Source organism: Salarias fasciatus, chromosome 18 (genome assembly GCF_902148845.1).
Source record: "Salarias fasciatus chromosome 18, fSalaFa1.1, whole genome shotgun sequence".
Taxonomy (NCBI): Eukaryota; Metazoa; Chordata; class Actinopteri; order Blenniiformes; family Blenniidae; genus Salarias; species Salarias fasciatus.
In genome coordinates this window covers 13,032,457-13,048,476 of record NC_043762.1, presented here as the reverse complement: position 1 = coordinate 13,048,476, position 16,020 = coordinate 13,032,457, and the positions used below count along the sequence as shown (strand labels likewise).

The 16,020-nt window shown below is 44.6% G+C and overlaps 1 protein-coding gene across 6 annotated transcripts in view; it reads left to right on the top strand.

The window, feature by feature from the left end:
* The first annotated feature begins 1,155 nt into the window (after positions 1-1,155).
* Positions 1,156-16,020, top strand: part of kmt2cb (lysine (K)-specific methyltransferase 2Cb) — an 85,240-nt gene continuing 70,375 nt past the window's right edge. For all 6 annotated transcript variants that reach the window (XM_030115174.1, XM_030115173.1, XM_030115171.1 and 3 more), the window contains exon 1: positions 1,156-2,072. The gene's annotated coding sequence lies outside the window, so the exon portion shown is untranslated. The remainder of the gene's footprint in view (positions 2,073-16,020) is intronic.

Below are 16,020 nucleotides of genomic sequence, written 5' to 3'. Positions count from 1 at the left end.
ACATAGATGGATACATGGATGGAGGAGATGTAAAAGGAGACATAAAAGAGAATGGCATAGAATAAAATATTCAAGGAACAGGAAATATCAGAGACAACAGCATACCAAGTGTGCTCAAAGTTTTCAAAAAATGAAAAATGTCTGGGTGGGTGGTGTGTAGTCTGTGTTCCCCATTAAATTATTATGGGTGGATAAGATATACAATTCATTCTTGTCATTTACATTTTGCAAATTGCCCCAAACTGGGCTTGGAAATGTCAATAAATGTTCACGAATGCTGTATTGGAAGGTCGAGACCCCCTAAATCCCTGTATTTTCCACCTCTGTTGGATGCATTGTGAGTCTGCCTGGGACATTGATGCTGTCTCTTCTGTCCCTGAGTCCTCCCTGTAGTGGACATCCGATTTGCTTGGACTCATTTGAATAAACAGGGGGCGTCTTGTGTTGTGTCCTCCAGCAGGGGGCGCTCATAGTTCATGGAAGAGGTGCCAAAGGTTTACCATTTAAAGGAATAGGGTTCTGTTTATTCCCCAGTTCTTTTTCTGAGGGCTTCACTCGAGCAAAACTCAGCAAGTTGCAACGGAAAAAGACTGAAAATGCATAAAATCGGTGGAAAGACGTCACGCCCTCCGGCTCTGTCACATATTATGGAGAGCCGCTGAAAGCCGACCCCTGGGGGGCTTTTCCGAAAGTTAACCCTTGCATGTACAGTATGTCTGCCAGTTTTGCAGGCTCCCCTTACTTAAATGCAAGGCTTGCATGTGTGCGCAGGCGTGTGTGTGTGTGCCTGCGTCTGTGTGTGTGTGTGTGTGTGTGTGTTTGTGTGTAGTCGTCTCCGGTCCCCCATTCGGTGGGCTCGTTTTACGCACGGTCGTAACCACCGCCTCCGCCCGGGCGTGTTAAAGTTGATCCAGCTCCGTGGTCCTCTCGGATGGATTTACTATCGCTTGCTGCTGTTTGCCAAGATTTGCATGAGCAGCCCGGAGCACCAACGGCCGCCGCGCAGTCCCGCTCCAAAGCCCGCCGCGCTCCGGGATCCGGCTTTTCCGCCCGACCCTGGCCATTATTTTATTTACTAAATGCCCGTATCCCTCCGCAGGGTCAGAGAGTATTTTGAAGAAATTGTAAAATGATTCCCGGGGTGTCTTTTTAACACCCCGAGGGAAGTGGGGGTTTTAAAACATCTGCCACGTTTGCGTGAACCGCCTTTGTGGACTCGCGGCGCCGATCTGGAGAGGTTTGCGCGCCGATAGTTGCGCTAGGAGGAGGTGGGTCTAGTTTTTGAGGAGCCTGGAGGGGGCTGCGCTGCGGTGCCACTTATCATTAGATATGGCCACCGTTACGGAGTACACAGAAGCGTCATCTTCAACTTAATTTTTTTGTGTGTCATATTCCGCCGCCGTTTGTCGCGGCCGCGGGGGTCGGCGTGGCCTGGCGTGGATGCCGTTCTTCGGAGGGCTGCGGGTGGGTTCGTCTCCGTGCGCTCTGGAGGCGGTCGTTGCTGCGTGGCAGGCCGGCTCGGAGTCTCCTCACTGGCCGCTCGGTCCCGCAGCTTGTCGCAGCTGAAGAAAGCCCAAGCAGCCCCTCCGCGGGTCGGCTCCCGGCTCCCCTGCGCTCCCTCCTCCTCTTCCCGGAGGAGCCTCCTTTTGGAGACCGCTTCCTCCGCTTGCTTGGACCCCTTTCTGCTGCTCGGTTTGTTTAATGATAGAATTGTTGGGTGGCTAACACCAACTAGCCGTGTTAACCCGAACTCGTGCGACGACAGCTGTCATCGGAGAAAGGAAAGTGATCCCCTCCTCTCCGCTAACGCGAGAGCCAGAGCAGCGGTTCCCGGCTGGATTTACATCGTCTGCGCCTCCGTCAAATGGGCAAAGTTGGGAATAAGAAAGCGACGCCGGATTATCGTGATGTGCGCGGTGCGTTTCTGAGGACTGCTGCGGTGCTGCTTCACCGGAGAGAGGCTAGCTAGCTCCGCTAGCTGCGCTAGCTTAGCTGGGTGATAAAAGTGCGACGTTTCATCCCCCAGTCATTTGGACATGAAGAGGATAATACGCTACTCATAGGGCTGGAAGGTGAGCGAAAAGCAACAGCTTTGGTTTCCTGTTGTGGTGTTAGCCGTATTTTCATGTGAATTGGGTTTTTTCCCTGTTTAAAGTGAGCCAGCGCAGCCCTCCTCCTCCTCTGGTCTGATGTTGGGGGTTTGTCGCCGCCTTGGCTTTCATGACTCAGACTATTCACCGGAGCGAAACATGCCATAAAGCTGCTTTTTCCTCCTTCTCCTCCGAAAAATTAAGGCCAAGCGTTTGTTAAGCACATCTCCAGAGCTCAGACTGCATCACACGGCCGCACACAGCTAACGGTGGTCGGTGGGGACAGAACCCGAGCCTGCCTCGTTGTGTAACATATCGTTTTCACTTTTTTTGTGGAGCCTGTTCATTGAATAGACCGAGCCTTTGTGTTGCTACACCAGCCCACCATCACACCGGGACAACTTATGACTTCTCAACCATCCTCTCCTGTTTGTTTTTAATTTTCAACTTGTAAAATACTCCACCTTTTAGCAGAAGCTGGAGGTTTAATGATGGCCAAGTATCTGTAAGCAGCAGATAACCTGTTTGCTCCTTCAGAGTTGCCGTGCTGGTTAAAAGCTGCTCCACAGAGTGAGTGAAAGCTTCGTGTGGACTCTGAGTCTCTCAGGTGTATTTTCTCACCTTTCAGACGGCATTAGGGTCTCTTCCCTCTGTGTGTGTGGTCGCAGGTTGAACACAACAGGCTAACCCTGTTAGCTGTGCTTTGTGCCCAGGCTGGAGGTAACAAAAGCTAGCTAGCATGTTTCCACTGAGACTGTGGTGGTCGTGACTTGCCTGGATCCTAACCTCAGATGCCCCAGGAGTCAACGTTTAGCCCCATCACCCTCAGCCGAGGCTCACCAGGCTGCAAATCTGCTTATAAAACACCCCTGATGCAACTCTCTGAGGGGGCAGACACACACAGGCCTTAATAGGAGATGTAAATTACAAAATAATCTACAAGTCATGAGGGAATCCAATATGTTGGCAAAGGAAGGTGGAGTCATTTGGGATTATTTTTGTGTAATTTATTAGCAAAACGTTGGACTTGAAATTGTCCAATGGTGTCATCATGATGAATCTTTACTTTAATGCCTTGCTTACATGTAGCAAAACACATGATATTTCAATGTGTGCATGACATTTGTTTACATGTAAACAAACTTACAAGTCTTAGACAGCAATTATATTGCAAAAATCTGGATGAGGTGGAGATTTGGAGTTAGATAGCGGACACAGAATTAACTTGACAGTATATATCGTTAACGTGTGTGACCTGTGTTTTAGAGTTTGGCTACTGTGATCTACCACATTCAGGAGGAGCTCCGCTCTTATTGGTCCAAGTAAATGACTTTTATGCTGAGGAACTAAATGCCACTTGCTGGGTTTTTTTTTTTTTTTTACCAGGATTTGGATTGGCTAACATGGCTTTCTGCATCTGATTACACTGCTGCCTATAGGTTTGACATGCTGACAGTAAATCTCAGTAATGAGATTTGTGTAAATGAAAACATTTTTGAAAACAAAGGGAAAAATATGTTTTTGTAAATACCTGGCTATGTGCAACATAGCCTTAATTCCACTCTTAAAACACCAAGTAACCCAAGGAAAAATGATGGTGGGTGTTTTTAAAGACTTGTAAATTAAGTGTGGGCTATCCTGATTAGATCGCTACCATGATGGGGTAGTGAGTATGGTTACATTGTGTGTTTAATTCGGAATTGCTTTATTCTGAATTATATTTATGAGCTTCGTGTTTACAAGGGGGAAATGAAGGATTAAATCCTCTTTAATGCTGGGGGCAGTGAAGTGTTCTGATTGGACAGGGAGCAGACATGATGTAGTTACGTCTACCGGAAGTAAACAAAACATGTTGTTGGCGATTTTTCTTCATTAACTGTGATGCTACAGCTTTAAAAATGGCCGCATAATTATGCGTCCTTTCATCCACTTTTTTCATTATATCAATTTCTTTTGAGGCTCACGCTAAATAAGTCATCTCTGTACGACTTGAACTGCGGGCCGCCATCTTGGAATATTGCTTCATCGTCACGGACGAACACGCATAGTAGGACCAGGATACAGTCTAATTTAGCCTAATTTAGATGTAATTCCGCTTGTGCAGAATCAACGGGCTGGTTTATTTGAAATTAAAGATTTCAGATGATTACACGGTCATTTTGGAGTGAAATTAACCTTCATTCAGATTTAAAGAGGACAAAAAGTCTCATGTAAATGCATTGACGTGTGTGTGTCTATGACCCCTAGAGCCATTTCGTCTGCAGTATTACACTGCTGGTAGAGCCACCAACGCTCAACGGGTCAAAGTGTACAGAGATGAAGAGTGATCCCCTCCCCCCAGTTTGGGCGTTCAGGCTATTAACTTGATCCTGTTGAAGCTACATATTACAGAAACCTAAACTAGAGCTGCCACTGCACCCTATAATGAAGAAAGAAAGGTACAAAATGTGAAGTGTGGGGCCGCTCAGTGGACGTTGTGATTCAAACACTGGCCATGTGGCATTTGCACGTCCTCCCTGTGTGCGTGGGTTTCCTTCAGGCTCTCCGGGTTCCTTCCACAGTCCATAGCATGCTTGTGAGGTTAATTGGTGAACCTAAATTGCCCCTTAGGTGTGTGTGTGTGTGTGTGTGTGTGTGTGTGTGTGTGTGTGTGTGTGTGTGTGTGTGTGTGTGTGTGTGTGTAGTTGTGTGTCTCTGTTTGTTCTGTGATGGACTGTGACCTGTCCAGGTTGTGTCCTGCCTCCGCCCATCGTTTGCTGGGATTAGCTCCTATGCTCCGTGACCCTGCATAAGATAAAGCGGTATAGAAGATGGATGTATTAGATGTGTTGATTGTAGATGCAAAATTCACGTCATTTGTGCAATTTCTGATCAAAAAGTTGGACTAGCTGTGACTGAAAATATCAAATGGTGTCACCATTTCATGATCTTAATGAAACTGAATTTCTGATCCTTTACTAGGTGGTACGTCGGCTCCAAAATGCGCCCTACACGTCACAACTAGGAATAAAATGGCATTGTTGCACATATTGTTTTATTTGCAAAATATTTTACCAAACATGCCTGAGAAAGTCCTGTTGTCACCACATAGACTTGTCAGCTTAGTGTTTTACTAACATCGTTGACCCCATTTGCACATCATTTCAAGGGAAAATGCATTGTTTTTGCATTTTTGTTTCCCTTTGTACAGCAACATTTTGAAAACAAAGTTTGTTTACATGGAAATGGTTGAAACGCTGTTACGACGTAGTTAGCAAGCAAGACCGCAAGTTCTTGCTGTTTGTTTTGCGCACATGCACACAGAACAGTACGCCATAAACATTAAAATGGAGAGAACGCTGACGTTTGTTTGGATCGACAATGAAGTTGGATTTCTATTACAGGCATTTTTCAACTATAAAACCCCAAGTCCCAGGAGAATATGGACTGGGAGTCATGCCACCTTGGAGTCCACCTATTGTTTTTTTTTGTTGACCATCTACTTGCACATATGCAATGGAACAATTTGCCTCGGCCGTGGTGAACAGTGGCAGCGTTTGAGAATAGTTGCATTGTCTGGTGTTTACACAGAGACAGAGGGGATGCGTTTTTGAAAGGTTCCACCTCGTGGGTCATTTTTAAAAAGCTCAATTTTCACTGGCTCTGAGCATTGTTGTGTAAACAAACGCATAAAACGCAGTAAGAGTTTTCCATATTCACTTAATCGTTGCATAAACAGAGCCTCAATGAATCCAAACTAAAATTCTTTTTTTTTTTTTTTTTTTTTTTTTAACATAGTTCACCTGAACAAAAGTGATCATCTTGGATTAAAGAAAAATCCTGGCAAATGCATAAATTTTACATATAGCAAATCCTGTATCTCACGTGAATTTCAAGTTATATGGGACTACATTTAGGCAATGTCTTTGGACTGAATGTGGCCAATGTTGCCACCACTCAATGACAAATTGTGTTATTTTAATCACGCTTTGATGGATTTGAACCTCTCGTCCCATTGCTTTCTCCACCCAGCCAAGCAGCTTACCATGAATATATTTATGAGCATAATATTAGACTAAATGTGCCAGGAAATGTCTATTGGTGTCACCACACAGCCTTGGAAAATTGTTTTGCTCTTCTAATGAAATGTTCCTTCACCATCCTTTAAGCCCACTTCTGAAACTCCAAATATCTAAGTTACCTGAAAGGAAGGTGATAAAACAGATGAGATCCTTAAAAAAACTTTTGTCTGGTATATTACCATATACACTTTGTCGTATGAGATTGTAATCACTGACTGTGTAGAATACCATTAGCACAGCTAGCCTCTCACACTTTTGAACTCAATCAAACACACAACACTTCTAACTCCTGGTCAGCACAATGTAATCAACTAAACTATTGAGGCAAATTTAACTGCAAGAACACGCCAAAACGCAATCAACAGCACTAGCAAAATCAGAACATTAAAATAAACCACAAGAACATTTGAATCCTGAATCCCCCATCCCAAACTCCATGATGCATTGCCCCACAACAGTCATGGCGGCCAGCTCTGCATCGCTACAGTAACTTAATACAAGTATACCCTGTCAAATGGAATAAACTTTTATTTCCCATGCTTTACCACTGTAATTGGATTATTAAGAACTTTTTATTCATTTCATTCAGCATTATCAGAACTATTAATTTTTTTGCTCCTAAGGTGTCTTGTCCTGCTCCTCAGGAGGCTCACTGTATGTATGTAATAATAATGCATTGGTTTTATATAGAGCTTTTCAGGACACTGAGTTGCTTTACAATGGCAGAGTTTCCCCTACATAAACTTTACTAGGGCGGCCCGCCCAAGTAGATTGACACCCGCCCAAGAAGATGAATTAAAAAAAAAAACGCGCGGTCTGTCTCTCACACTGGGTGTCAGGCGCGCACGCACCAACACGTTCGCGCGCCCCCGTGTATTCCGCCAGCCAGTTTATAGTTGCCACGGCCCCTTGGGGCCGTCGGGGCCGAGGTGATCGGGGGCCGACTTGGCTTGGGTCTGGCGAAGTCAGTGACGACTTGAATTGGGGCCGTGGCAACTAGTTACCGGTAAATTCGGTATTTAAAAAAAAGTCCGCTTTGGCTGTGTCGGTGGGCAGTGTTCATGTCCCTTTAAGACGCTGCACTACACGACTCCACCAACTCCTGTTTAAAATCCCAGCAGCCAGCAGAAGAAGCTGTCAGCAGAGCAGACAGACGCCGTTCGACCCTCTGAAACATCCGAACCAGCAGACATGATCTCTGGACACATAGCATGGAGACATGCTAGTTTAGCTGCTGCTGGCTACAGGCTAACAGCCTGCAGGGCTGCAGATTAATGCTGGTCGACCGTCCCGGACAGTGAAACTCCTCATCAGCTGATTGGCTGATTTTTCCAGCAGAAGCTCCTCATGCTGTTTTATTGAACAGGCCATGTCTTCTGGTGTTGTTTGTTTATATCACGCTGCATGTGCAGCTCCGAGTCCTGCTCCGTGTCTTCTTCTCTATTTTGGAGTTCCTGTGTCAGAGTGACAGCGCCATCTGAAGGCCTGGCGGGTGAACTACATCGTTTTGAGTCCTTGTTATGTTGCGTGGATGTAAATATTTCCTGAAGCGATGCTGTGTGGACAGGAAACTGAGGAGGAGATTGCAAACAAACAAGTTGGGCTCATTTGTAATTCAGTGCCAGGTAGACATCCAGTTGTGTTCCATTCTCAGATGCTCATAACACCACATCACACTGGAAACATCTGGAACCACGTAACATTAATAATTTCCCATAGTCTTCCATTCATCGGATTTTCCCTAAAGCCCACAGAGAAGACATTCACATTAAAGGGCAACTCCCGTTTTTTGACACCTGGACCTTATTTATAGGTGTGTGCATGCTCATATACTCACTCAGACAAACATCGTGCAGCTCGGAGTCCTTCAGAAGTTATTTAGATCCAAACGATGTAGCCGCACTAGCGGGGGTGCCACAGCAATGGAGCGTTAGCGCTGGACATAATCTCTGCAAAGTCGCTCATTTCGGCTGTATTTTTCCTCCATCGGCGCTGGGTTGCCTTTCGGTCGGAAGGGGGGCCTCCGGCGGTGTCCCGCGGCCTGGCTCGGAGCGCGCATCCGCCGGGAAGCGGAGATACGCTTCCTTCCGGCGAGGAGAGAGCTCCGGCCGCGGCGCGGCGGGCCGTTGCGCGTCCCGCGGCCGGCGTGGAGCGTGCATCCGCCGGGAAGCGGAGATACGCTTCCTCCCGGCAAGGAGAGAGCTCCGGGCCGTCGCGCGTCCTGCGGCCGGCGTGGAGCACGCATCCGCCGGGAAGCGGAGATACGCTTCCTCCCGGCGAGGAGAGAACTCCGGCCGCGGCGCGGCGGGCCGTTGCGCGTCCCGCGGCCGGCGTGGAGCGTGCATCCCCCGGGGAGCAGAGATACGCTTCCTCCCGGCGAGGAGAGAGCTCCGTCCCGCGGCCGGCCCAGAGCGCGCATCTTCCAGGGATACGCATCCTCCCGGCGAGGAGAGACATCCAGCGGCCCAGCGGCCGCGTGTGAGCCGTGCGTCTTCGCAGGTGTCCGGAGCCTCCGTGGAGCAGCTGAGGGCCGTTTTCCAACTCGGCCCCTGGAAGTCAGACGCCGGGGCACCGTGACAGCCGAGGCCGACTCAAAGTTCCTCTCTGCTGGGGAGAGGAGCGCCGCAACGTTCCCATCCGAGCTAATTGTGGCTAAATTAGCGAAAACTGTCAGCTCTTCAGCTGACCCACCTGAAGACGGTAGACGAGCTGACTTGATAACACTGGCGATGGATGAAGAAATACAGCCGAAATGAGCGACTTTGCAGAGATTATGTCCAGCGCTAACGCTCCATTGCTGTGGCACCCCCGCTAGTGCGGCTACATCGTTTGGATCTAAATAACTTCTGAAGGACTCCGAGCTGCACAATGTTTGTCTGAGTGAGTATATGAGCATGCACACACCTATAAATAAGGTCCAGGTGTCAAAAAACCGGAGTTGCCCTTTAACAGCAGAGTTCTGTCGGATTTGGACGTCTGTTGCTGTGAAAGTTCGGATACATAGATATGTTTTGTACCCTAATCTTGATAAATGTAATAGCATTTCAAGAAAATTGACCCCATATAATGAGAAATATCTAGAATAAATAACACATGGTTCATAAACCAGTTTGACCAGATTATTGTGAATGCACTTATCAAACACCGCAACATCTTCCTACACCGCCCGGCCCACCACCACAAGTAAATTCTCAACCGAGGGGAAACACTGAATGGCATTATTCATTTGTTCCATACTCGATGGTGGTAAGGTACACGTGTAGCCACAGCTACCCTGGGTTAGATTGATGGAAGCGATGGTGCCACACTGCGCCATCAGCCCCTCCAACCACCATCAACCACTCACTTTCACACTGCATTCACCCTGGCCTTTGGTGTTCTGTTGTGATCTCCCACCTAGGTCCTGCTTTGCTTAGCTTCCGAGATCAGATGGGCTCGGGCATCAGTAAGGTGGTACGACCCATCTTGTATGCTTGTGGCTCCACCTCTTTCCACGGAAACAAAGATGCGGCTGTGAAGAGGGTTCACTTCCTTCGTTCCGCTTTGAAATAAACATGTTAAGGTGCTGAGATTAATGCAGAGTGAACCATCTTGCCATGCTACTGCTTGGAGGTGACAGATGAAAACAAACATACTGCATGCTTGAGTGTTACCCCCGTGGTTATATGGCAATTTATTGAGCCTGGGAAAATGATCAAGTTCATCCTCATCTATCATGCAGTCTTCCCAGGCCTATGTGCATTATGTTTACTGGAAGTTGGACTCAAAGTGTCAAATGTCCAATGGTGTTCCAATTTAAAGGAGAAATGGTCTTATTTTAGTCCTTTCTTCATAAATCTTAACCTCTAGTCCCATAATCTGGAAATCTACCAAAGACCTCTTACACAACTCTCAGAACAGGTCATTCATTGGCTGCAGTCCAGCTTGTTTTCATGTAGATTTCATGTCATTTGGGATTGCGTCTTTGAAATCTATTTGGAAAATTATACACTGGATGCCCTTGAACATTTTCAGTGGTGTTGCTACTTATACAAGTATATTCATGATGAGTATGAAATAGGTCCATTGGGTTTAAGATGTGCAGTATGTTACCATATAAACTTACTAAAATTAAGACTGACTCGGCATTAAAGCTGTTGTCACCACTCAAAAGAGAAATGGCATCATTATACCTTTACCAGAATTTGAATATGTTCATAAATCTCTAATAGCATAGCTAACTCATTTGAGGTCGGTGGCAAATTCAGTATGTTAACCCTTCCCTTGAAACTTGTATTGAATGCACACATAGGGAACATTCTGGACATGCCAACAAAGCGGTGTCATTTCAGGTCAGATGCAGGTTACTTGCTTAAAATGGGAATGGATGTGTCTGAAAATGTTGAACTGTCACCATTAATTTAGGAATAGTGTTATTTTTGTGTTTGTTTGACTCATTCCTTGTCGTCATGGCTGAAAGCCTGTTTATGTAAACCTCCCGCCCTTATAAAGACATTCTAAAATTTATTCTTGAAGTATGTATTTATTAATGTGTAATTTTGATGTTTTTGGATTGTTATTTGACAATCTTTTTCTAAAACTAACACTGAATTTGCCTGGAAATTATCCATATTGTCCTCATTTACAATAAAATAGTGTGACCAAGAAGTGGGGAATTATGCGTATTGAAAATTCAGTGGGCCGTATGGTGGCGCAGTGGTTAGCGCTCTTGCCTCACAGCAAGACGGTCCTGGGTTCAAATACCGGCTGGGGCTCGGGGCCTTTCTGTGTGGAGTTTGCATGTTCTCCCTGTGTGTGCGTGGGTTCCCTCCGGGTACTCCGGCTTCCTCCCACGGTCCAAAAACATGCATGGTAGGTTAATTGATCACCCTAAAAAAAAAAAATTGCCCCGAGGTATGAATGTGTGAGTGAATGGTTGTTTGTCTATATATGTCAGCCCTGCGACAGATTGGCGAACTGTCCAGGGTGTACCCTGCCTTCGCCCACAGTAGCTGGGATCGGCTCCAGCCACCCGCGACCCCGAAAGGGATAAAGCGGCAGAAAATGAATGAAAATTCAGTTTGACAGCTTTCAAATGTTAAGAAGCTTTTGAGAGCGCCGTTAAAGCTCGTGTCCGAAGTTTCCGTTCGTTTCCAATGTATGTATCATTTTTCAACAGGCTGTGTTACCCGAAAAAGCGCCGGTCAGCGTCAGCCAATAGATTTCGAGCTTCCGCATTTTCGTGTTGTCAATCAAAGTGTGCGCGCAGCCAGAGAGCACGGCCGCTCGCCCAGGCAGAGGTGAGTTAGCAACGCAGCAGCCGCCCCGCTTACCTCGGATATATCCACTGTCTGCTGAACATCCACCGTAAACAGCTAAACATGTAGGATGCTGTAGGACTCAGAGGCTCTCATTTTCACCCGACAAATACTTCGCGTGCACAATTAAAGGGGCGTGGCTTGGTCGCTCATGAAAGCAGAGGGAAGGCGGAACCTCCAGACGTTGGATTAAAAAAAACCCTCTCTCTTTCAAAACTCCAGACACGAGCTTTAAAGTAATTTGATACTATTCAACGAATTTCACAGGAATAATTATTTCTGATTTAAAATTATGAAAAATTAAAATAGTCTAACTTCACCTGTGTAAATTGTGAAGTTAGCTAGCTATAAAAGTATTTCTGTATGTCTTTAAGTAATGGCCACTTCACCTGTTGGTGACTTGTTGTGCTGGTGAAAATGTTTGTCAATTTATCTGTGTTTTTATGAAGTTGTTGTGTTAATGTGAACACTCCCAACCTGGGAATAAGACTTTTTCAAGTCCACTGCTATTTTCCAGAGTTATCAGCCACAGGAATGAACCACTCAGTTGTAACCCCATTAGCTTCTCCAGGTTATAGCTTTGCTTATGAACACATCATACCCGACTCTCCAATAAAAAACACAGTTTAGATGAGTAAATTAGAAGTTGATAATTTATTTATTTTTTGCCTTTGTTGTTGTAAGACAAAGTCTGCCTGAAAATGTCCAATGCTGTCATCGCCAAAATTAGAATTTTTTTTTTTTTAACACCTATGACTAACTGGGAAATGGAAACCTCGTCCAAGTGGGCGAAAATGTTTTTGAATGTTGTCAACCTGGAAACTTCCCACTGATAAAGTGTGAGGTTGGAGACTGAATAAGTGGGGTGATGCTGCTAACAAGGCGAATGAATTAGCAGCTTCAGTGCTAATCAAAGTGAGTCAGTAACTCAAATGTTAACATGTGAAAATTGAAGATCTGTGAGTTAGTTGTAATTAATGTATCGTGTCTGGCTTTTACACTTCGGCTCAGACTGTAATCAAAGTTTTTGCCCTGTATTCAGGACTTAGACCCACAAAGAGCTGATGCTCGACCTCGCAGGCTGGTTTTTAGGTCAACATATGACACAGGTGAATTTGGAACCAGGTTGTACACCAGCTGAGTCCACAAGCTTGAACTAAAAGGGCTTCTTTTGTCTGAGCTGTGCATTGTGGGTCTTTCCAGATCAAACATGGTGAATGAAAATGCCAATAAATGAGGGGAAACCCAGGCTTAGTCCGTCATTGATTTTTGGTTTGAGGAGTTCATACCCATGAATAATTGGTTCGTACACTGATGTGTATGCCTCAAAGACTCTCTGTTTAACAGTGTCACATAAATCCTAAACTGAATAACGGGATACCAAGCATGCACAATATACATGTCACAAAAGAATAAACTGTGATAACTGGGGAAAATCATATTGACGGGGTTCTGGATGTGAGAGAAAAGTGTGGATATTCAATAAAAAAGATAAATGGCTGACCAACAACAAACTGAAATGCAGCTGGTGGAAACTACAGGCTGATATTTGGTATTGAAAAAGAAAAAACCCAGACAGCTGATAGAAATTACAGAGCAAGTGATAGAGCACTGTTACTCGGGAAAACAAGTTAGGTGACAAATACAATGTAGTCACCTACTTAAATGTTTGTACTTATTGTAGAATGAATAATCAACTCAACACTCCGAAACAATACCTCCTGCAGTCTAAGACCCCATTTACACAACGTTTCAAGTGAAAATGCATGGATTTTACATTCTCATCTCAAAAAGGTTTTGTGTTTACATGGAACCGTTTTGGAAAAGATGTCCTGTCCATTTACACTGAAAGACTGAAAACTACGTAGTTGGCACCCCACACCTCGAGTTCGTGCTGTTTGTTTGTCCATTCGAATGTCCGCATACTTTTTTTTTTTTTTTTTAGAACTTACGGTTCTCTGCAAGTGCCTGCAGTTTCAATTAAAAAACAAAGGTGACCCTATATATCTATTAAATTATATATAAAATATGACATGCCAGGAGAATATGGACTGGGAGGGAGCCATGACACACTGGAGGCTGCCATTGTTGTTATTGTCCATCTGCCTGTGCTGCAGAACTATTCACCATGGCCGTGGTGCACAGAAGCAGCGCTTCACATGTTTCCATGGCGATCAAGACAGAGCATTTTCAGAAATTTCCACCTTGGGAACCGGTTTCAAAAAGTTGTATTTTCATTGAGTCTGAACACCGTTGTTGTGTAAACAAACCCCTAAAACGCAACAAAAAATTTCTGTTTTCATTTGAAAATACTGTCGCGAGAACAGGGCCTTATTGTGTAATATATCGGTGCACAATTTTTTTAACAAAATGCTGATGAAAGGAAGACATGATTTAAGGAGCAAATTACACCAATTAGAAACTGCAATCACGGAACTGTGATGCTAAATCATCTGGTGCGGATTTTTAACCAGATCAACACAAAAACCATCCCCACTCCAATGTATCAAATGTACATTTTGGTCTGCACTAACAGAGTGTGAAAGCACCATTAAAATCAGTACTAAAACATGCCTTTTAAAGAGCATTTAAATCTGACACCACACTGGTAAGCGCTTGAAGTTTGGCTGTGGTTCTCTCTGGAGCTGCCTTAACCCCAGTGCTGTCTATAAAAATGAGCCCTCTTCTGGGTCATTGACACTAAAACACCTCATAATGGTTGAACTACAAAACTCCTCTCTGACATTGCAGATGTTGGTACACTCCGCAGACTGTAATGTGAAGCACTCTGTCCATCATGCTTTACAAACTATTGAGCTGCTTCCCTGATGTAGTTCACCATGTAGACTTGGTGTCTAATCATAAAGGTTTGTCCGAATGTCTTGTTGTTTTTGTTGTTGTTTTCGTGAATGACTTTGAAAGCGACTTGGTTGGGATTTATTTTTCTACCAATGTCCCTTATCCGTAGCTGATATATTTGTCAGGAAAAGCAGATGTGTCTGGTTTCTGGAAGTAGTTTTACCTTTGGGAATGACAATGTGAAGCAAAATCTAAAGAAAAAAACAGGACTGAAAGTGATCATGGGCTTGATGTTGGAATTACTGTTGATGGTTTCAGTAAAATGAGTGTACAGTTTGAACACAGTCAGCTTTATATCTGAGCATTATGGAATTATGGATGCATGTTAGTCACAAGCTGTTAAGGGTTGAATGAAACTGTCACATCAGTACTATCATACTACATCTCTGTTTGGTCACAAGACAAAATTAACAACAAAATCTTGTGTGTGTGTGTGTGTGTGTGTGTATGTCTGAAATGCGTTTTAAATCATAAACGAAAGGAGGAAGCTTGTTTTCACTATGATTCACTGCAAATGTACACTGTCAGTTTCACTGCAACATATCAGTCTCTGAAATACTGAAACAAGATTTTCACAGAGTTTCTATTGACTAACCACATTACATCACTTATAACTTAGTGGCTCCCACCCTGGGGGTTCGGCATCTCCGATGAGGTTGTTGGAATTCCCAGCAGCGCCTTCCCTGATGTCAAAATTGCATTTGCAAATGTTGACCCAAAAACAAACAAACAAAAAAAAAACGTCAGAACACTTTCTGACATAGTGACATTCAAACCTGGTTTTGTTTGTCAGCGTCTCCAAATCACTTGATCTCATTGATTGCAACCTCATCAAAGTCTGAAAAACACCTTTGAACAAATCATTTATCATTATCAGGCATAACGGGAAAGCACATTTAAAAAATGCAAAAACCAGGACTATGGACCCTCATGGAAAGGATTGGACATCACTAGCTGTTTACATGGATCATTTTTCTATGATTAGATTTCCCGTATCTGACATTCTGATGGGGTCAGGGGTGGTGTAACTCTGTTTGTGAACCGATCAGAGTCCATGTAAACGGCACATCAGATTGCTTCCCACTTAAAGAGTTTTGCGCTCAAGTCTGATATGCAGCATCACCAATTGACGCACACTGAAGTAAAACGTGCAGAAGATAACGCTGCTCCTAAACATGTGATTGTCTTTTCCCGATCAGATTCTGAAGAAGGGGAATGTTTTTGTTGTGGTGTTTAATTTTCTCGGGGCAGTGGTGACCTCAAGGTTAGAGAAGCAGGCTTGTGATCAGAAATCCAAGATGAAATCAAGCGGACAGGTCGTCACTGTGGGTTCATAAGCTGGATCGCTGATCTCCATCGGTTCATCAGAGTAGCTAGTCACAGTAATGTGGCATGTCACTGTATCCTAGAAATAGGATCAGGTAATGCAGAAAACAAAAATTAACAAAGTATGCACACGCACACACACAAAAAAGAAAAGAAACAAGGTCATTTAGCTTAGCTAACAGGTCTGTCTTCAGCACATCTGGTTAAAGCTGGATGTGGGGTTGCGTGTGAGATCACATGCACATTACGAACAACCCGTGTCACAGTGAAACGAATGATAGGATCAGTCCAGTGATTTGATCAGGTGCATATCAAGCCAAACAGGTGCATATCAAGCCAAACATCAGTTTGTCAACCAATCTGAATGAAGTAAGATTGACAAGTAAA